The sequence below is a fragment of the Oncorhynchus mykiss genome, chromosome 28 (assembly GCF_013265735.2).
Source record: "Oncorhynchus mykiss isolate Arlee chromosome 28, USDA_OmykA_1.1, whole genome shotgun sequence".
Taxonomy (NCBI): Eukaryota; Metazoa; Chordata; class Actinopteri; order Salmoniformes; family Salmonidae; genus Oncorhynchus; species Oncorhynchus mykiss.
Genome location: NC_048592.1, coordinates 6,284,156 through 6,306,702, shown reverse-complemented (window position 1 = coordinate 6,306,702; position 22,547 = coordinate 6,284,156). Strand labels below are relative to the sequence as shown.

The 22,547-nt window shown below is 44.9% G+C and overlaps 1 protein-coding gene across 2 annotated transcripts in view; it reads right to left on the bottom strand.

The window, feature by feature from the left end:
- The window catches only part of LOC110508396 (EMILIN-3), a 55,815-nt gene extending 34,257 nt beyond the window's left edge, over positions 1–21,558 (bottom strand). Inside the window, exon 1 of one of the 2 annotated variants that reach the window (XM_036966671.1) lies at positions 21,435–21,558. The gene's annotated coding sequence lies outside the window, so the exon portion shown is untranslated. Of the gene's footprint in view, positions 1–5,722; positions 5,788–21,434 lie in introns of those variants that run through there. The other variant, XM_036966672.1, reaches the window with a different exon arrangement.
- Positions 21,559–22,547: the final 989 nt, after the last annotated feature.

Here is a 22,547-nt window from a genome sequence, read left to right as displayed (position 1 = left end):
AAAAAGTTAAATTTTGGTTTCATCTGACCAGAGCACCTTCTTCCACATGTTTGGTGTGTCTCCCAGGTGGCTTGTGGCAAACTTTAAATGACACTTTTTATGGATATCTTTAAGAAATGGCTTTCTTCTTGCCACTCTTCCACAAAGGCCAGATTTGTGCAATATACGACTGACTGTTGTCCTATGGACAGAGTCTCCCACCTCAGCTGTAGAGCTCTGCCGTTCATCCAGAGTGATCATGGGCCTCTTGGCTGCATCTCTGATCAGTCTTCTCCTTGTATGAGCTGAAAGTTTAGAGGGACGGCCAGGTCTTGGTAGATTTGCAGTGGTCTGATACTCCTTCCATTTCAATATTATCGCTTGCACAGTGCTCCTTGGGATGTTTAAAGCTTGGGAAATCTTTTTGTATCCAAATCCAGCTTTAAACTTCTTCACAACAGTATCTTGGACCTGCCTGGTGTGTTCCTTGTTCTTCATGATGCTCTCTGCGCCTTTAACGGACCTCTGAGACTATCACAGTGTAGTTGCATTTATACAGAGACTTGATTACACACAGGTGGATTGTATTTATCATCATTAGTCATTTAGGTCAACATTGGATCATTCAGAGATCCTCACTGAACTTCTGGAGAGAGTTTGCTGCACTGAAAGTAAAGGGGCTGAATAATTTAGCACGCCCAATTTTTCAGTTTTTGATTTGTTAAAAAAGTTTGAAATATTCAATAAATGTCGTTCCACTTCATGATTGTGTCCCACTTGCTGTTGATTCTTCACAAAAAAATACAGTTTTATATCTTTATGTTTGAAGCCTGAAATGTGGCAAAAGGTCGCAAAGTTCAAGGGGGCCGAATACTTTCGCAAGGCACTGTATATATATATATATATATATATATATATATATATATATATATATATATATATATACCATGTACCAGTCCAAATTTTGGACACACCTACTTAATCAAGGGTTTTTCCTTTTCCATTTTTCTACATTGTGAACAATAGTGAAGACATCGAAACTATGAAATAACAGATATGGAATCATGTAATAACCAAAAAAGCGTTAAACAAATCCAAATATATTTTATATTTGAGATTCTTCAAAGTAGCCAATCTTTGTATCAGGTTTCAGGTAAGACCCAAGTGCAGACTGTGTTGAAGTAACAATGTTTATTGCAACAACATGGGCAGGCAAACGACAGGTCAAGGCAGGCAGTAGTGGAGCCAAGGTACAGGACAGCAGGCAGGCTCGGAGTAAGTACAGGCAAGGGTCAAAACCAAGAGGATGAGAAAAAGAGAGACTGGGGAAAAGCAGCAGCTGAGACAAACCGCTGGTAGACTTGAACAAACAAGATGAACTGGCAACAGACAGAAAAAACAGGTATAAATACCCAGGAGATAAGTGGGGGAGATGGGCGACACCTGGAGGGGGGTGGAGACAAGCACAAGGACAGGTGTAACAGATCAGGGTGTGACACTTGCCTTGATGACAGCTTTACACACTCTTGGCATTCTCTCAACCAGCTTCATTAGGAATGCTTTTCCAACTGTCTTGTAGGAGTTCCAACATATGCTGAGCACTTGTTGGCTGCTTTTCATTCACTCTGCGGTCCAACCTATCCCAAACCATCTCAATTGGGTTTAGGTCGGGTGACTGCCTAGTTAAATAAAGGTTACTTTTATACATTTATTTTTTATTGTGGAGGCTAGGGTATCTGATGGAGCACTCCATCTCTCTCCTTCTTGGTCAAACGGCCCTTACAGCCTGGAGGTGTGTTGGGTTATTATCCTGTTCAAATCAAATGATAGTCCCACTAAGCGCAAACCAGATGGGATGGTGTATCGCTGCAGAATGCTGTGGTAGCCATGCTGGTTAAGTGCGCCTTGAAATCTAAATTAATCATTGACAGTGTTACCAGCAAAGCAACCCAACTCCATCGCACCTCCTCCTCCGTCCTTCACGGTGGGAACCACACATGCAAAGATCATCCGTTCACCTATTTTGCATCTCACAAAGACACAGCGGTTGGAACCAAAAATATAAAAATTTACCTCATCAGACCAAAGGACAGATTTCCACCGGTCTAATGTCCATTGCTCGTGTTTCTTGGCCCAAGAAAGTCTCTTCTTGTCATTGTTGTCCTTCAGTAGTGGTTTCTTTGCAGCAATTCGACCATGAAGGCCTGATTCACACAGTCTCCTCTGAACAGCTGATGTTGAGATGTGTCTGCTATTTGAACTCTGTGAAGCATTGGGCTGCAATCTGAGGTGCAGTTACAGTAACTCTAATGAACTTATCCTCAGAGGTAACTCTGGGTCTTCATTTCATGTGGCGGTCCTCATGAGAGCCAGTTTCATCACAACGCTTGATGGTTTATGCGACTGCACTTTTCGCATTGACTGACATTTATGTCTTAAAGTAATAATGGACTGTTGTTTCTCTTTGCTAATTTGAGCGGTTCTCGTCATAATATGGACTTGATATTTTACTAAATAGGGCGATTTTCTGTATACCATCACTACCTTGTCACAACACAACTGATTGGCTCAAGCAAATTAGGAAGTAAAGAAATTCCACAAATTAACTTTTAACATGCCACACCTGTTAATAGAAATGCATTCCATGTGACCAACTCATGAAACTGGTTGAGAGAATGCCAAGAGTGTGCAAAGCTGTCATCAAGGCAAAGGGTGGCTACTTTGAAGAATATCAAATATAAAATATGTTTTGATTTGTTTAACCCTTTTTTGGTTACTACATGATTCCATGTGTGCTATTTCATAGAATTTGATGTCTTCACTATTATTCTACAATGTAGGAAAGAAAAACGCTTGAATGAGAAGGTGTGTCCAAACTTTTGACTGGTACTGTATATTTCTTTATGAATAGAAATACAATAAATTAAATGATCTATTATTAATAATAATGTCATGATCTAAAAAAGCATTTTGATAAGTAAACAAAACATTAAAAAGAAGACGTACAGTGAGATCATTGTATACATGTAACAACATTAAATAGGTGAGATACAACGAGGTTATATGTGGAATGTATGCATTTGTCAGCAGTGTATGTATGTGTGAGTGCATAAGGGTGTGTGTGGATAAGTGTATGAGTGTCTTAAATGTTATTTGTTGTATTCCTTGATGTCTATTTAGAGCAGGGGCACAACTTTGGTTGTAGATGTGTAGAATTGAGAGCTTCTAGCGTTGAAGATGCCATTGGAGGAATGGAGGCACTGGCTGGAATGGACGGAACCTGGTTCAGAACATGACTCGTTGCTAGCTTCGGCTGGTCTTCTTCAACCACTGCCTGTCCCTTTTCCCACATATCCCCGGATTTCATCATGGGTCCCTTTTGAGGGAAACACTGCCATCCTGACTGTGGTCGACCGGTTTTCCAAAGTCACCCACTTCATTCCTCTCCCCAAACTACACTCGGTCAAGGAGACTCCCCAGCTCCTGGTGCAGCACGTCTTCCAGATCCGGAGCACATCTTACTCAGTTCTCATCCCAGTTTTGGAAGGCGTACTGCACCCTCATTTGGTCGCCGGTTGGCCTGTTCTCTGGGTTCCACCCCCAGTCCAATGGCCAATCGAAGTCAGCCAACCAGGACCTCGAGACTACTCTGCGCTGCTTGGTCTCCGTAAAATCCACCACCTGGAGCCAGCAGCTTGTGTGGGTGGAATACGCCCGCAACACACTTCCCTGCACTACCACGGGCATATCGCCATTTTAGTGTTCCCATGGGTATCAGCCCCAGCTCTTCCCCGAGCATGAAGAAAACGTTGGCTACTGCCCAGATGTTTGTCTGCCACTGGAGGAGAGCCCGGTTGGCCCTCCTAAAGACCACCTCCAGGTATCAATGACAAGTGGATTGCCATCGGATGCCGGCTGCCCCTTATCGTCTCGGGCAGAAGGTATGGCTATCCACCTGGGATCTTCCTCTCCGGGTGCAATCCTGTAAACTCTCCCCCTGGTTTATCGGCCCTTTCCCGATCTCCAAGATGATTAGCCCCTCTGCTGTTCATCTTCTGTTGCCCCGTACCCTTCGTATACATCCTACCGTTCATGTGTTCAGAGTTAAACTTTGTCTCCTGTTATCTTCTCTTGAAGGTTCGACCTCGGGGCAGGTTGACTGGGAGGGTTATGTCCTATGTCCCAGAGGAGAGGTACTGGGTCCTTGCCAGGGACATCCTGGACCCAGGCCTCATGGCGGATCTCCAATGCTGGCACCCCGGTCAACCAGGTATGCGCCCAGGTAGGACGCCAGGTAGCGCCCCCTAGAGGGGGGGTACTGTCACAAAATTATCTGTTTCACGTGTCTCTGTAATTGTCTCCACCCCCCTCAAGGTGTTGGCTATCTTCCCCATTATCCCCTGTGTATTTATACCTGTGTTGTCTGTTGCCAGTCCGTTTTGTTTCGTCAAGCCTACCAGCATTTTTCCCTCTATTCCTGTCTCTTGATTGTTCCTGCTTTCTAGTTTTCACGGTTTTGACCTTTTCTGCCTGCCCTGACCCTGAACCTGCCTGCCGTCCTGTACCTTTGCCCCACTTATAATACTGACCTCTTGCCTACCCTGATCCTGAGCCCGCCTGCAGTCCTGAACCTTTGTCCCTCCTATCTGGATTACTGATCCCTGCCTGCCCTTGACCTGTCCTTCGCTCGCCCCTATTTTATTAATAAGGCTAGGGTCCTTTTTTTCAATTTCCGCCTGACTGACGTGCCCAAAGTAAACTACCTGTTGCTCAGGCCCTGAAGCCAGAATATGCATGTAATTTGTACCATTGGACAGACGACACTTTGCAGTTTGTATAGATGTTAAAATAATGTAGGAGACTATAACACAATAGATATGGTAGGAAGAAATCCAAAGAAAAACCAACCTGAATTCTTTTTTTTGAGAGCCCATGCTCTTACAATGGAAAGTATATGGGCATTCTGAAATCTAGCTCTCAGCATGCAATCCGTATGGCTTCCACTGGGTGTCAGCACTCAAAATTCAAGGTTTCAGGCTTGTTTATTCCAAAACGAGTAAGAATAATGATTTTTACCACAGGGACACAGACTTGGAAATTTGTGTATGCGAGAGCGAGGAAGAGGACACGCACCTGCTAATATCGTTTTTCTATTGAACATACTTCTTTCCGTATGAAATATTATAGTTTAATGACATTTTAGGGTATCTGAGGATTAAATAGAAACATATTTTGACTTGTTGAAACAAAGTTTAGGGGAAGATTTGTTAAAAGAGTGGATTACTCAAATCGATGGCGCCAACTCAACAGACTTTTTGGGATAAAAAGAAGGATTTTATCTAACAAAACTACACTACATGTTATAGCTGGGACCCGTTGGATGACAAATCAGAGGATGATTTTGAAAAAGTAAGTGAATATTTAATCGCTATTTGTGAATTTATGAAACCTGTGCTGGAGGAAAAATATTTTGATGTGGGGCGCCGTCCTCAAACAACCGCATGGCATGCTTTCACTGTAAAGCCTACTGTAAATCGGACAGTGCAGTTAGATTAACAAAAATTTAATATTTTAATCGATATAAGACACTTGTATGTTCATAAATGTTTAATATCCCAAAAATGTATGATTATTTATTTAAATTGCGCACCCTCCAGTTTCACCGGAAGTTGTCCCGCTGACGGGATGCCTAGCCTTTTAATAAACTGTTGTTAATTTGATGTTGTCTACATCTGGGTCTTACCTGAAAAGTAATCATGTTGTATTTATTATGGATCCCCTTGGCATCAGCTACTATTCCTGGGGTCTGTCAAAATTAAGGCAGTTACACAATTAGAAAATCGTTGCAATACATTTATAACAGATTTCACAACACACTAAGTGTGTGCCCTGCTCCACTACCACATATCTACAACACAAAATCCATGTGTACGTGTGTGTATAGTGCGTATGTTATCATGTGTGTATGCATGAATGTGTCTGAGCCTATGTTTGTGTTGCTTCACAGTCTCCACTGTTCCATAAGCTGTTTTTTAAAATCTGATTCTACTGCTTGCATCAGTTTCCTGATGTGGAATAGAGTTCCATGTAGTCATGGCTCTATGTAGTACTGTGCGCCTCCCATAGTCTGTTCTGGACTTGGGGACTGTGAAGAGACCTCTGGTGGCATATCTTGTGGGGTATGTGTGGGTGTATGGTATACATGGGTTACCTGATGTGGAATAGTGTAGCATGGGTGTCCGAGCTGTCTGCTAGTAGTTTAAACAGACACCTCGGTGCATTCAGTATGTCAACACTTGTAGTGATGAAACCAATCTCTCCTTCACTTTGAGCCATGAGATATTTACGTGCATGTTGTTAATGTTATCTCTCCGTGTACTTTTAAGGGCCAGCTGTGCTGCCCTGTTCTGAGCCTATTGTAATTGAGGTCTCTCTTTGTGGCACCTGACAACATGACTGAACAGTAGTCCAGGTGTGACAAAACTAGGGCCTGTAGGACCTGCCTTGTTGATAGCGCTGTTAAGAAGGTAGAGCAGCGCTTTATTATGGACTTCTCCCCATCTTAGCTACTGTTGTATCAACATGTTTTGACCATGACCGTTTACAATCCAGGCTTATTCCAAGCTGTTTATTCACCTTAACTTGCTCAATTTCCACATTATTCATTACAAGATTTAGTTTAGGGTTTATTGAATGATTTGTCCCAAATACAGTGCCTTGCGAAAGTATTCGGCCCCCTTGAACTTTGCGACCTTTCGCCACATTTCAGGCTTCAAACATAAAGATATAAAACCATATTTTTTTTGTGAAGAATCAACAACAAGTGGGACACAATCATGAAGTGGAACGACATTTATTGGATATTTCAAACTTTTTTTACAAATCAAAAACTGAAAAATTGGGCGTGCAAAATGATTCAGCCCCCTTAAGTTAATACTTTGTAGCGCCACCTTTTGCTGCGATTACAGCTGTAAGTCGCTTGGGGTATGTCTCTATCAGTTTTGCACATCGAGAGACTGACATTTTTTCCCATTCCTCCTTGCAAAACAGCTCGAACTCAGTGAGGTTGGATGGAGAGCATTTGTGAACAGCAGTTTTCAGTTCTTTCCACAGATTCTCGATTGGATTCAGGTCTGGACTTTGACTTGGCCATTCTAACACCTGGATATGTTTATTTTTGAACCATTCCCATTGTAGATTTTGCTTTATGTTTTGGATCATTGTCTTGTTGGAAGACAAATCTCCGTCCCAGTCTCAGGTCTTTTGCAGACTCCATCAGGTTTTCTTCCAGAATGGTCCTGTATTTGGCTTAATCCATCTTCCCATCAATTTTAAACATCTTCCCTGTCCCTGCTGAAGAAAAGCAGGCCCAAACCATGATGCTGCCACCACCATGTTTGACAGTGGAGATGGTGTGTTCAGGGTGATGAGCTGTGTTGCTTTTACGCCAAACATAACGTTTTGCATTGTTGCCAAAAAGTTCAATTTTGGTTTCATCTGACCAGAGCACCTTCTTCCACATGTTTGGTGTGTCTCCCAGGTGGCTTGTGGTAAACTTTAAACAACACCTTTTATGGATATCTTTAAGAAATGGCTTTCTTCTTGCCACTCTTCCATAAAGGCCAGATTTGTGCAATATACGACTGATTGTTGTCGTATGGGCAGAGTCTCCCACCTCAGCTGTAGATCTCTGCAGTTCATCCAGAGTGATCATGGGCCTCTTGGCTGCATCTCTGATCAGTCTTCTCCTTATGAGCTGAAAGTTTAGAGGGACGGCCAGGTCTTGGTAGATTTGCAGTGGTCTGATACTCCTTCCATTTCAATATTATCGCTTGCACAGTGCTCCTTGGGATGTTTAAAGCTTGGGAAATCTTTTTGTATCCAAATCCGGCTTTAAACTTCTTCACAACAGTATCTCGGACCTGCCTGGTGTGTTTCTTGTTCTTCATGATGCTCTCTGTGCTTTTAACGGACCTCTGAGAGGTCACAGTGCATTTATACGGAGACTTGATTACACACAGGTGGATTGTATTTATCATCATTAGTCATTTAGGTCAACATTGGATCATTCAGAGATCCTCACTGAACTTCTGGAGAGAGTTTGCTGCACTGAAAGTAAAGGGGCTGAATAATTTAGCACGCCAAATTTTTCAAGTTTTTGATGTGTTAAATTTTTTTGAAATATCCAATAAATGTCATTCCACAGCCAAGAGCTGCCCAGTGACACGAGCCTACTGGACGATTTAAACTACTTCTATGCTCGCTTTGAGGCAAATAACACTGAAACAGGCATGAGAGCACCAGCTGTACCATGAGACTGTGTGATCACGCTCTCCGCAGCTGATGTGAGTAAGACCTTTAGACAGGTCAACATTCACAAGGCCTCAAGGCCAGATGCATTACCAGGACATGTACTGCGAGCAAGCGCTGACCAACTAGCAAGTGTCTTCACTGACATTTTCAACCTCTCCCTGTCCATGTCTGTAATACCAACATGTTTTAAGCAGACCACCATTGTGCCTGTGCGCAAGAACACTAAGGTAACCTGCCTAAATGTCAACTGAACTGTAGCACTCATGTCTGTAGCAATGAAGTGCTTTGAAATGCTGGTCATGGTTCACATTAACGCTATCATCCCAGAAACCCTCAACCCACTACAATTTGCATACAGCCCCAACAGATCCACAGATGATGCAGTCTCTATTGCACTCTACACTGCCCTTTCCCACCTGGACAAAAGGAACACCTATGTGAGAATGCTATTCATTGACTACAGCTCTGCGTTCAACAACATAGTGCACTCAAAGCTCATCAATAAGCTAAGGATCCTGGGACTAAACCCCTCCCTCTTCAACTTGTTCCTGGACTTCCTGACAGGGTGCCCCCAGGTGATAAGGGTAGGTAACAACACATCTGCCACGCTGATCCTCAACACAGGGGCCCCTCAGGGGTGCGTGCTCAGCTCCCTCCTGTACTCCCTGTTCACTCATGACTGCACGGCCAGGCACAACTCCAACACCAATTTTACATTTTCCGAAGTAACAGTGGTAGGCCTGATCATTGACAACAACGAGACAGCCTATAGGGAAGAAGTCAGAGACCTGGCCGTGTGGTGCCAGGACAACAACCTCTCCCTCAACGTGATTAAGACAAAGGAGATGATTGTGGACTACAGGAAAAAGATGCCCGATTATGCCCCCATTCTCATCGTCGGGGGTTGCAGTGGAGCAGGTTGAGAGCTTCAAGTTCCTTGGTGTTCACATCACCAATAAACTAACATGCTCCAAGCACACCATGACAGTCGTGAAGCGGGCATAACAAAACCTATTCCCCCTCAAGAGACTGAAAATATTTTGCATGGGTTCTCAGATCCTAAAAAGGTTCAACAGCTGCACCATTGAGAGCATGGATGCATCACTATCTGGTATGGCAACTGCTCGGCCTCTGACCGCAAGGCACTACAGAGGGTAGTGAGAATGGCCCAGTACATCACTGGGGCTAAGCTTCCTGCCATCCAGTACCTCTATACCAGGCGGTGTCAGAGGAAGGCCCTAAAAATTGTCAAAGACTCCAGCCATCCAAGTCACAGACTGTTCTCCCTAATAACACATGGCAAGTGGTACCGGAGCGCCAAGTCTAGGTCCAAGAGGCTTCTAAACAGCTTCTACCCCCAAGCCACAAGACTCCTGAACATCTAGTCAAATGGATACCCAGACTATTCGCATTGCCCCCCCCCCCCCTTCTCCACACCACTGCCACTCTCTGTTGTCATCTATCCAGTCACTTTAATTACCTACCTACATGTACATACTACCTCAACTAACCGGTGCCCCCGCACATTGACTTTGTACCGGCACCCCCCTGTATATATTGTTATTTTTACTGCAGCTCTTTAATTACTTCTTACTTTTATCTCTTATTCTTATCTGTATTTTAACTACACCATCGGTTGGGGGCTCGAAGTAAACATTTCACTGTAAGGTCCTGTTGTATTCGGCGCATGTGACTAATACAATTTGAATTGATTTGATTTGACACATTGGCTTTACTCAAAGCCAGTGTCATGTCATTAGTAAAGATGGAAAAAAGTAAGTGGCCAAGACAGCTGTCCTGGGGAATTCCTGAATCCACCTGGATTATGTTGGAGAGGCTTCCATTAAACACCCTCTGTGTTCTGTTAGACAGGTAACTCTTTATCCACAATATAGCAGGGGGTATGAAGCCATAATGTCACGTTCTGACCATTATTTCCTTTGTTTTGTTTTTATTTAGTATGATCAGGGCGTGAGTTGGGTGGGCAGTCTATGTTTGATTTTCTATGATTTGGGGATTTCTATGTTTCGGCCTAGTATGGTTCTCAATCAGAGGCAGGTGTCATTAGTTGTCTCTGATTGAGAATCATACTTAGGTAGCCTGGGTTGCACTGTTTGTTTGTGGGTGATTGTCTATGTTGATTGCTTGTTTCAGCACAGTTCGCATTAGCTTCACGGTTGTTATTTCGTTTATTGTTTTTGGATAGTGTTTCAGTGTTCAGTGTTTTCTTTATTAAAATTCATGATGAGCACATGTCACGCCGCATTTTGGTCCTCCGATCCATCTCGCCTCTCCTCTTCAGATGAAGAGGAGGACGACCGTGACAGAATCACCCACCAACCAAGGACCAAGCGGCTTGGTAAAAGACGCGACGACAGCAGCAGCAGCAGCAACAACAGCGGCCAGCATCACAGGACTCGTGGACATGGGAGGAGATACTGAACGGAGAGGGACCCTGGGCACAGGCTGGGGAATATCGCCGCCCCAAAGCAGAGCTGGAGGCAGCGAAAGCTGAGCGGCGGCGATATGAGGAGGCAGCACGGCAGTGCGACAGGTTCGAGAGGCAGCCCCCCAATTTTTTGGGGGGGAGGCACACGAGGTGTGGAGCTAAGCCAGGTAGCAGACCTGAGCTCACTCCTCGTGCTTATTATAAGCTGCGCGTTACTGGTCAGGCACCGTGTTATGCGGTTAAGCGCACGGTGTCGCCAGTATGTGTCCATAGCCCGGTGAGCTATAGGGCAGCCCCCGAGAGTGTCATGCAAGTGCGGGCATCGAGCCAGGGCGTATGGTGCCTGCTCAGCGGGTCTGGTCGCCGGTACGCAGTTTTGGTCCAGGGTATCCTGCGCCCGGCTCTGTGTGCTGTGTCTCTGGGGCGCTGGGAGGGTGCAGTGCTTCCTCTGCCTGCGCTCAGCTCGTGCCGGGCAAATGTGGGAGTGGAGCCTAAGGGAGAGGTGCGCGTAGTAAGCACTAGATCTCCGTGCTTACCCACAGCCCGGTTCAACCTGTGCCTGCACTCTGGAGGGTCCGAGCTAGAATAGTTGTCTAGCCTGGGGAAGTGGTGCCAAGGCTGTGCACCAGAGCTCCAGTGCTCCCCCACAGCCCGGTCCTTCAGGTGCCTCCTCCTAACACCAGGCCTCCTGGAGTTCTCCCCAGCCTGGTGGGTCCTTGGGCCGCCCCACGCACCAGGCTGTTTCTCTGTCTCCTCCCTACAGGTGGTCCTGCCTGTCCGGCTCTGCCGGAGTCTCCCGCCTGTCCTTCCGGAGTCTGAGGCACCAGAGCCCCTCAGCCCAGAGGCGCCAGAGCCCCTCAGCCCAGAGGCGCCAGAGCTTTTATTTATTTATTTTTTTTTCACCTTTATTTAACCAGGTAGGCTAGTTGAGAACATGTTCTCATTTACAACTGCAACCTGGCCAAGATAAAGCATAGCAGTGTGAACAGACAACACAGAGTTACACATGGAGTAAACAATTAACAAGTCAATAATACAGTAGAAAAAAAAGAGTCTATATACATTGTGTGCAAAAGGCATGAGGAGGTAGGCGAATAATTACAATTTTGCAGATTAACACTGGAGTGATAAATGATCAGATGGTAATGTACAGGTAGAGATATTGGTGTGCAAAAGAGCAGAAAAGTAAATAAATAAAAACAGTATGGGGATGAGGTAGGTAAAAATGGGTGGGCAATTTACCGATAGACTATGTACAGCTGCAGCGATCGGTTAGCTGCTCAGATAGCAGATGTTTGAAGTTGGTGAGGGAGATAAAAGTCTCCAACTTCAGCGATTTTTGCAATTCGTTCCAGTCACAGGCAGCAGAGAACTGGAACGAAAGGCGACCAAATGAGGTGTTGGCTTTAGGGATGATCAGTGAGATACACCTGCTGGATCGCGTGCTACGGGTGGGTGTTGCCATCGTGACCAGTGAACTGAGATAAGGCGGAGCTTTACCTAGCATGGACTTGTAGATGACCTGGAGCCAGTGGGTCTGGCGATGAATATGTAGCGAGGGCCAGCCAGACTAGAGCATACAGGTCGCATTGGTGGGTGGTATAAGGTGCTTTAGTGACAAAACGGATGGCACTGTGATAAACTGGATCCAGTTTGCTGAGTAGAGTGTTGGAAGCAATTTTGTAGATGACATCGCCGAAGTCGAGGATCGGTAGGATAGTCAGTTTTACTAGGGTAAGTTTGGCGGCGTGAGTGAAGGAGGCTTTGTTGCGGAATAGAAAGCCGACTCTAGATTTGATTTTCGGTTGGATATGTTTGATATTTTATTTTTATTTTTTTATTTTACCTTTATTTAACCAGGCAAGTCAGTTAAGAACAAATTCTTATTTTCAATGACGGCCTGGGAACTGTGAGTCTGGAAGGAGAGTTTACAGTCTAGCCAGACACCTAGGTACTTATAGATGTCCACATATTCAAGGTCGGAACCATCCAGGGTGGTGATGATAGTCAGGCGTGCGGGTGCAAGCAGCGAGCGGTTCAAAAGCATGCATTTGGCTTTACTAGCGTTTAAGAGCAGTTGGAGGCCACGGAAGGAGTGTTATATGGCATTGAAGCTCGTTTGGAGGTTAGATAGCAAGGACGGAAGTATATAGAATGGTGTCGTCTGCGTAGAGGTGGATCAGGGAATCGCCCGCAGCAAGAGCAACATCATTGTTATATACAGAGAAAAGAGTCGGCCCGAGAATTGAACCATGTGGCACCCCCATACAGACTGCCAGAGGACCGGACAGCATGCCCTCCGATTTGACACACTGAATTCTGTCTGCAAAGCAGTTGGTGAACCAGGCAAGGCAGTCATCAGAAAAACCGAGGCTACTGAGTCTGCCGATAAGAATATGGTGATTGACAGAGTCGAAAGCCTTGGCAAGGTCGATGAAGACGGCTGCACAGTACTGTCTTTTATCGATGGCGGTTATGATATCGTTTAGTACCTTGAGCGTGGCTGAGGTGCACCCGTGACCGGCTCGGAAACCAGATTGCACAGCGGAGAAGGTACGGTGGGATTCGAGATGGTCATTGACCTGTTTGTTGACTTGGCTTTCGAGGACCTTAGATAGGCAGGGCAGGATGGATATAGGTGTGTAACAGTTTGGGTCCAGGGTGTCTCCCCCTTTGAAGAGGGGGATGACTGCGGCAGCTTTCCATTCCTTGGGGATCTCAGATGATATGAAAGAGAGGTTGAACAGGCTGGTAATAGGGGTTGCGACAATGGCGGCGGATAGTTTCAGAAATAGAGGGTGCAGATTGTCAAGCCCAGCTTATTTGTACGGGTCCAGGTTTTGCAGCTCTTTCAGAACATCTGCTATCTGGATTTGGGTAAAGGAGAACCTGGTTAGGCTTGGGCGAGTAGCTGCGGGGGGGCGGAGCTGTTGGCCGAGGTTGGAGTTGCCAGGCGGAAGGCATGGCCAGCAGTTGAGAAATGCTTGTTGAAGTTTTCGATAATCATGGATTTATCGGTGGTGACCGTGTTACCTAGCCTCAGTGCAGTGGGCAGCTGGGAGGAGGTGCTCTTGTTCTCCATGGACTTCACAGTGTCCCAGAACTTTTTGGCGTTGGAGCTACAGGATGCAAATTTCTGCCTGAAGAAGCTGGCCTTAGCTTTCCTGACTGACTGCGTGTATTGGTTCCTGACTTCCCTGAACAGTCGATTAGAAAGGCCTGCTCACAGAAGTGTTTTAGGGAGCGTTTGACAGTGATGAGGGGTGGTCGTTTGACTGCGGCTCCGTAGCGGATACAGGCAACGAGGCAGTGATCGCTGAGATCCTGGTTGAAGACAGCGGAGGTGTATTTGGAGGGCCAGTTGGTCAGGATGACATCTATGAGGGTGCCCTTGTTTACAGATTTAGGGTTGTACCTGGTGGGTTCCTTGATGATTTGTGTGAGATTGAGGGCATCAAGTTTAGATTGTAGGACTGCCGGAGTGTTAAGCATATCCCAGTTTAGGTCACCGAACAGAACAAACTCTGAAGCTAGATGGGGGGCGATCAATTCACAAATGGTGTCCAGGGCACAGCTGGGAGCTGAGGGGTGTCGGTAGCAGGCAGCAACAGTGAGAGACTTATTTCTGGAGAGAGTAACTTTTAAAATTAGTAGTTCGAACTGTTTGGGTATGGACCTGGAAAGTATGACATTACTTTGCAGGCTCTCTCTGCAGTAGACTGCAACTCCTCTCCCTTTGGCAGTTCTATCTTGACGGAAAATGTTATAGTTGGGTATGGAAATCTCTGAATTTTTGGTGGCCTTCCTGAGCCAGGATTCAGACACGGCAAGGACATCAGGGTTAGCAGAGTGTGCTAAAGCAGTGAGTAAAACAAACTTAGGGAGGCTTTTTCGATCACAGAAGTCAACAAATGAGGGTGCCTGGGGACATGCAGGGCCTGGGTTTACCTCCACATCACCCGCGGAACAGAGGAGGAGTAGTATGAGGTTGCGGCTAAAGGCTATCAAAACTGGTCGCCTAGAGCGTTGGGGACAGAGAATAAAAGGAGCAGATTTCTGGGCGTGGTAGAATATATTCAGGGCATAATGCGCAGACAGGGGTATGGTGGGGTGCGGGTACAGCGGAGGTAAGCCCAGGCACTGGGTTATGATGAGAGAGGTTGTATCTCTGGACATGCTGGTTGTAATGGGTGAGGTCACCGCATGTGTGGGAGGTGGGACAAAGGAGGTATCAGGGGTATGAAGAGTGGAACTAGGGGCTCCATTGTAAACTAAAACAATGATAACTAACCTGAACAACAGTATACAAGGCATATTGACATTTGAGAGAGACATACAGCGAGGCATACAGTAATCACAGGTGTTGAATTGGGAGAGTTAGCTAAAACAGTAGGTGAGACAACAACAGCTAATCAGCTAGCACAACAACAGCAGGTAAAATGGCGTTGACTAGGCAGGGAGGGTCGGATTAACTACACACAGAGCCTGAGTGCGGCTGGGGCCGACAGATAAAACATAAACAAGCAGAATGGAGTACCGTGATTAATGGACAGTCCAGCATGCATCAGCTATGTAGCCAAGTGATCAGTGTCCAGGGGGCAGCGGTGGATGGGGCAGGGAAGCTAGACTGGCGAGTATTATCCAGGTTAAAAAAACTGGCTGACTGTGCAGAAGGTAAAAGCCGCTAGCAGTGGCTAACAATGACTAAATAGATTGTAGCTAGTTAGCTGGTTAGCTTCTGGAGGTTCTTGAATGTGTTCTAAAAATTAAAAATAATAGCGATTCCGTATCACATTGGGTGAGGCAGGTTACCGGAAGGTATAATCGAATTAAAAATTGAAAAGAGATTGAAAGTAAATATGGGTCCAGTGAGTGGTTGGGACGCGGCGATTCAGACAGTTAGCAGGCCTGTGCTAACAAGCTAACAGTTAGTAGGCCGGGGCTAAACAAGATAGCAGTTAGCAGGCCGAATTAGTAAGCAAGCAGATAGCAAGGGCTAGAAAGTTAGCCTTTGGGGGACGTCGCGATGGGTGAGTCTGTTTATGCCTCTTCATGCGGTTACATCGATAGAGCGGTTGTGGGTCCGGATATTGTAGCCCAGGAGTATGCTTCGGTGGTAGCACAGGAGCTCTGGCCGGTCTAGCTTCAAGCTAAGTGGATGGAAACGCTAGCCAGGAGTAATCATCCGTGGTTGCGGTTAGCTAGTTAGCTAGTTGTGAAGATCCAGCTGAAAATGTTCAGTTTGCGGTGGGAATCCGGGGATAAAAATAATAGGTCCGTTATGCTCTGGTTAGAGTCGCGTTGTTCGAGCTGGCGAGAGCTTTCCGAGCTAAAGGTTAGCTGATGATCGGTTTGCAGATCCGCGCTACATTGGGTGAGGCGGGTTGCAGGAGAGTATTTAGAAGTTGAGGTTTAGCAAAATGTTTTAAAAGATATGCAAAGAAAAATATGTTTAAAAAAAACAATGATATATACAAGGGACACGACACGACAAGACGTCTGACTGCTACGCCATCTCTGCCCCTCTGTCCCGAGCTGCCGCCCCTCTGTCCCGAGCTGCCCCTCTGTCCATTGAGAAGGGTTGCCATGGTTAGGAAGCCACGGAGGCGGACAATGAGGCGGATAAAATGTAGCATAGTTTTGTTTAATAAAATAAATGTTTATATCCTAACATGATCCATGTTGTATACAGCATTTCTCATGAATTCCATCACTTTCAACTTGCAACAAAACAATCAATGTAATATAAACACTAAACCTTGTTCCACCCAGTCAAGTTTGGTTTCTGTGCAATCCTTAGACACTCTAGAAGGCAACCAAAATGTCCTGCATCATTCTACATTATGTATTGGCTACACAACACCTCTTTAAGCCCACAAAGGACAGATTATTATGCACCAATGAGACGGGCGGTGTTCACTTTGTTGACTGTACTTGGTCCAACCACCTATCATTTTGAAACATAGCTAGCTAGATAGCCAAAAGGGCTTTGCATGAGTATGTGATGGTCCTTTGTATAAGTAAAAGCCATTGTACTAAGCCCACGCACAACAAGATTAATTGTCGATTGAAAATCATGAAAAAGAAGAGTTTGCATTACGCACAGCTTGATGAGTAATACAACGTTTTCTGCAACTGTAAGAAGTACAACATGTCTACTAAGAGTATAAAAGCTAAATCGAACTTCAAGTATAAACATTTGAATGAGATTAATGCAGATATTGAGAGTGACACGAGGAGTCCTGCTCGCAAGAGAGAAGGAGAAGATAATAACGTGACTTTTCCAGATCAGTAAGTAAAATATGTTTTTGCTTCTCTTGCTAATTCAGTTGTTTACATGATTGCATATTCATTTATGATGTTTGTCTTTAATTTCTATATATGTATATATAATGCCTGAGGCATACAATATCTTAGTATAGTCTATTTGTTTTATTCCCTATTGATCGACATATTTCAGTATAGTGATTGTGACCAAGGGACACATGCTCGGCGCGTGTAGCGGAGTATGTCAGAATGTCATCAATATACACCACTACACCCTACCCGTGCAGGTCCCTGAAAATCTCATCTACAAAGGCTTGGAAGACTGATGGCGCATTCATCAACCCATACGGCATGATGAGGTACTCATAGTGCCCTGAGGTGGTACTGAAAGCCGTCTCCCACTCGCCTCCCTCCCGGATACGCACCAGGTTGTAAGCGCTCGTGAGATCTAGTTTGGTGAAGAAGTGCATTGACTCAATCGCTGTGGATATGAGTGATAGCGGGTAACACAACCTCCCAGTGATCTGGTTCAGACCTCTATAGTCTAAACACGGGCACACACCTCCCTCTTTCTTCTTCACAAAAATAAACTCAGGTAGGCGGTTGAAGTGGAGGACCGAATGTACCCCTGACATAGGGATTTGGAGACAAATGTTTCCATATCCGCCGTCTCCGCCTGTGAGAGGGGACTCCTTGGAAGTGCAGCGTCTACCAGGAGATCTATCGCACAATCACCCCGTCGATGGGGTGGTAATTGAGTTGCCTTCTTTTTGGAGAAGGCGAGAGCCAAATCGGCATATTCAGGGGGAATGCTCGTGATGGAGACCCGGTCTGGACTTTCCACCTTAGTAGCACCAACGGAAACCCCTAAACACCTACCTGAGCACTCTCGCGACCACCCCGTGAGAGCCCTCTGTTTCCAAGAAACAGTGGGGTCATGACAAGCTAACCAGGGTAGGTCTAGCACCATGGGAAACGCAGGAGAGTCAATAACGAAGAGACTAATTCTCTCCATGTGACCTCTCTGCGTCACCATGCCCAGAGGAGCGGTGGCCTCCCTAATCAACCGTGCCCCCAATGGTCGACTATCTAAGGCGTCAACGGGGAAAGGCACAACCACGGGAACAGTGGCGATCCCTAAACTATGGGTGAACGATCTATCTATAAAATTCCCATCCGTGCCTGAATTGACAAGCGCCTTATGCTGGGAATGCGGGGAAAACTCAGGAAAAGTGACATACAAAAACATATGTGGAACAGAGGGCTCTGGGTGAGAATGGTGTCGACTCACCTGGGTTGACGCCAGAAAGCCCTGCCTGCTGTCTTGATACCCAGAGGAACCAACCCGGCACTGACCGGCAGTGTGACCTCTGCAGCCACAGATTGTGCACGAGCTAGAACCTCCTCCTGTGGGGGGGTGCGTGGGGATGGAACCAACATACCCCGATCTGAACGTCCGCGGGTAGCGAGCAGGTTATCCAGCCGGATTGACAGGTCCACCAGCTGGTCGAATGTGAGGGTGGTGTCTCTGCAGGCCAACTCCCGACGGACATTCTCGTGCAGACTGCAGCGATAATGGTCGATCAGTGCCTTGTCGTTTTCATCCTGCGCCGGCAGCCAGGGTCCGAAATTCCAGGGCGAACTCCTGGGCGCTCCTTGTCCCCTGCCTCAGATGGATGAGGCATTCACCTGCCGCTGGGTGGTCGAAGATTGCCCGGAAATGGCGGGTGTACTCCTCAAACTGGTACAACATCACATCTCCCTCTCTCCACATGGCGTTGGCCCACTCCAGGGCTTTCCCTGTGAGGCACGAGACGAGGGCGGACACCCTCTCACGGACCGAAGGAACTGGGTGGACGGTTGCCAGGTAAATCTCTAGCTGCAACAGGATCTCCTGGCAGTTCGCAGTCGTCCCATCGTATTCCTGGGGAAGAGAGAGACGAATCCCACTGGGACCAGGAGAAGGAGGGGCGCGTAGTGGAGACCCCGGTTGTGCTGGTGGAGGTGCTGGTAGAACTCCCTCTCGTTCCCAGTTTACCTTTGTCTGGACAACGCGGTCCATGGCAGTGACAAGATGGTGGAACATTGCTGCATGCTCCTGGATGTGCTCCTCCACCCCTATACCCGAGGTACCTGCTCCTGCTGACTCCATAAGTTTGGTCCGGAAGTCTGTAAGGGTTGCGTACTGGCGGCAGAGAAGTCAGGCGCAGGAGAGCAAAAACTGTATTTCAAAGGCATAGTTTAGCCTCTCTAGGGTATGTGGGACGTGTGCGGTTTAAAGATTAACTTCTTGTGAATCCAACCACAGTGTCAGATTTAAAAAATGCTTTACCGCGAAAGCATACCGTACGATTATATGAGAACATCGCACAGCAGACAAATCATTACAAACAGTAACCAGCCAATTAGAAGAGTTACACAAGTTCGAAATAGAGATACAATTAATAATTTACCTTTGATGATCTTCATATGGTTGCACTCAGAAGACATTCATTTATTCAATAAATGTTCAATAAAGTCTCTCTTTATATCCAAAAACCTATCTTCAGTAATCCACAGGCTCAAACGCAGTCACAACAGGCACACAAAAATTCCAAATTGTATCCGTAAAGTTCATAGAAACATGTCAAACAATGTTTATATTCAATCCTCAGGTTGTTTTTAGCCTAAATAATCAATAATATTAATTTTAGCCTAAATTGCTAAATAATTTTAGCCTAAATTATTGATAATATTTCAACCGGACAATAACGTATAAAAGGTAAACAAGAAAGTTACTCTCTTGGTCGTGCTCATGAAAAAGCTCTGTGACACGTCAGGGTCCACTCATTCAGACTACTCTTACTTCCTCATTTTTCAGAATACAAGCCTGAAAAAATGTCTTAAGACTGTTGACATTTAGTGGAAGGCATAGGAACTAACTAATCCTAAATCAATGGATATTGTCAATGGATATTGTAATGGCATTGAACAGAAAACTACAAAAAAAGAAAAATCCTCATTCCTGAATGGATTTTTCTCAGGTTTTCGCCTGCCATATCAGTTCTGTTATACTCGCAGACACTATTTTAACAGTTTTGAGTGTTTTCTATCCAAATCTACCAATTATATGCATATCCTATCTTCTGGGCCTGAGGATAAGGCAGTTTAATTTGGGCACGCTTTTCATCCAAAATTCCAAATGCTGCCCCCACCCTAGAGAAGTTAAGAATAAAAATCACCGTAAAGAGGAACAATCAATACAATGGGTACAAACCCCGTCACACACCAGAATAACGTGCACAAGCACTTACAATAAACCATTCCGGACAAAGACATGGGGGTAACAGAGGGTTAAATACACAACATGTAATGATGGTATTGAAAACAGGTGTGTGGGAAGACAAGACAAAACAAATGGAAAATGAAAAGTGGATCGATGATGGCTGGAAGACCGGCGACGCCGACCGCCGAACGTCGCCCGAACAAGGAGAGGAACCAACTTCGGCGGAAGTCGTGACAAGTAATTGGTGAAAAACAAATCTTGATTGAGTTAGTATACGTATATATGATAAATAAATTGTTATTTATCATTGTGTAGCATAAAATTATCAATCAATCTCTCAATATAAATGCAAAAACACAGATATTAAAAATAATTTAAAAAAAAATTACTTAAAAAATGTTTTTGATGACTTTTCACGTAGTTTTATTTTCATTTTCAGTTCCACTAACTTTGAGTTCAACTTACTTGACATGTTTGAGTTAAAAATGCCTTGGGGTTTACAGTATAGTTTAAAAACTGAACCAAATGATATGGGGATTTCCAGGTCAGTCTATGCAACACTGGTGGCAACACTGGTGCCATTGTGAACAAAGAAAGATACACAAAACCATTTGTACAAAAATAAAAGCCCTTTCCAAAAATCTAAATGGAATGCTCTAAACTAAATTACATCTAAATGGGCCAATAGATTAAATAAATCCAGGTCACTTGATTAATTTAACTTGTCTAAATAGATTTAATGCATATATGAGGTCCGAATAATAAGTAATTGATCAATAGATGTATGTTTTTTTGCGAAGCATGAAAAGCTGTACTTGTCGGGAGAGTTATTCTATGTAATCCATATGATTTATGAATCAAACCATACGAAGCGGTACTTGTCGGGAGAGTTATTCCCTCATATTCCATAGGATCAAACCATACAAGGCATGAGCTCATTCCAGCTTGCATGACATCCCTGGTCTTCCATTGTGGTTTGGAAAAATATGAGATTAGATTATATTTTAGACACACACACCCACTTCCACACAGAGACACTTCTCTCTCCGGGGGGACGATAGTCTACTCAGCATCTGGCTTTGATTACCAGACTACCACAACCTCGCCAACAGCAAAACATTCACACAGAAACACAGCCATCATCTCATCCATATTCCATACCTCATTATACAGCTCCCCAGTGCCCTGAAACACCTAAGCAATGTCTCCTATTATCCAAGGACAGAACCAAGCTATGTACCTCTATCCCCTCGCCATGCTGGGCAAAGAGCTGGCTGTAAGCTATCGGACCAAAACGACTGTGTGTGTGTGTGTGTGTGTGTGTGTGTGTGTGTGTGTGTGTGTGTGTGCAAGGGAGCGTGCGTGTTTGTGTGTGAGAGTGTAGGATTGGGAGCCTGTATTTTAACCCTAAAAGTGCCAACCTACTGTACTTTGTCTTAAAAGCGCCACAGGGGTTATTTTTTTTACTCTAAATCGGTAATGATTGCAAAGAGAGGCTGTCTGTCGAGCAGTAAGACTTTTCCTTTAATTTTGTAACACAAGTTATTGGTTTTATTTCCCCCAAAATAACATATATTAGAACATTTTCACACATTCATAGTTACATGTTATTATTAGAAATATACGTTTTGGGCTGTTTTTAACAGTTATTTAGATACATTTCATCCATAGAAATTTGTCATGAAAATGTTTCTGTTATTCAATCAAAGTGTTGTGTTTCTGTAATACTCAGAGGTTGAGAAATTGGCAATTGAGCTAATCTGGCGTACTGGTACAACCTAAGATAGCCACCGATAAGGGCGTTAAAGGCAACATGGGAGCTGGTGCCGTCACACTTATACATTTGGAACGCTATGGGAAATCAACTCAGTTCCAAGTGCATCTTAAAGATGAGACTCTCAGCTTTGTACAGAGACATTGACTGAGTTATATTGACTGGTATAGAGACATTGACTGAGTTATTAAGTTGTCACATCCCTTCAATAGAGTTCCAGACTCTTGTAGAATCTATGCCAAGGTACATTAAAACTATTCTGTCTCGTGGTGGCTAGGGCTGGTTTTTAGGATTTAGAAGTAAAAACAAATCAGAAATGCCTGATTTACGTATGTATTCAGACCCTTTGCAATGAGACTCGAAATTGAGCTCGGATGCATCTTGTTTCCATTGATCACCCTTGAGATGTTTCTACAACTTGATTGGAGTCCACTTGTGGTAAATTCAATTGATTGGACATGATTTGGAAAGGCCTGTCTATGTAAGGTCCCACAGTTGAC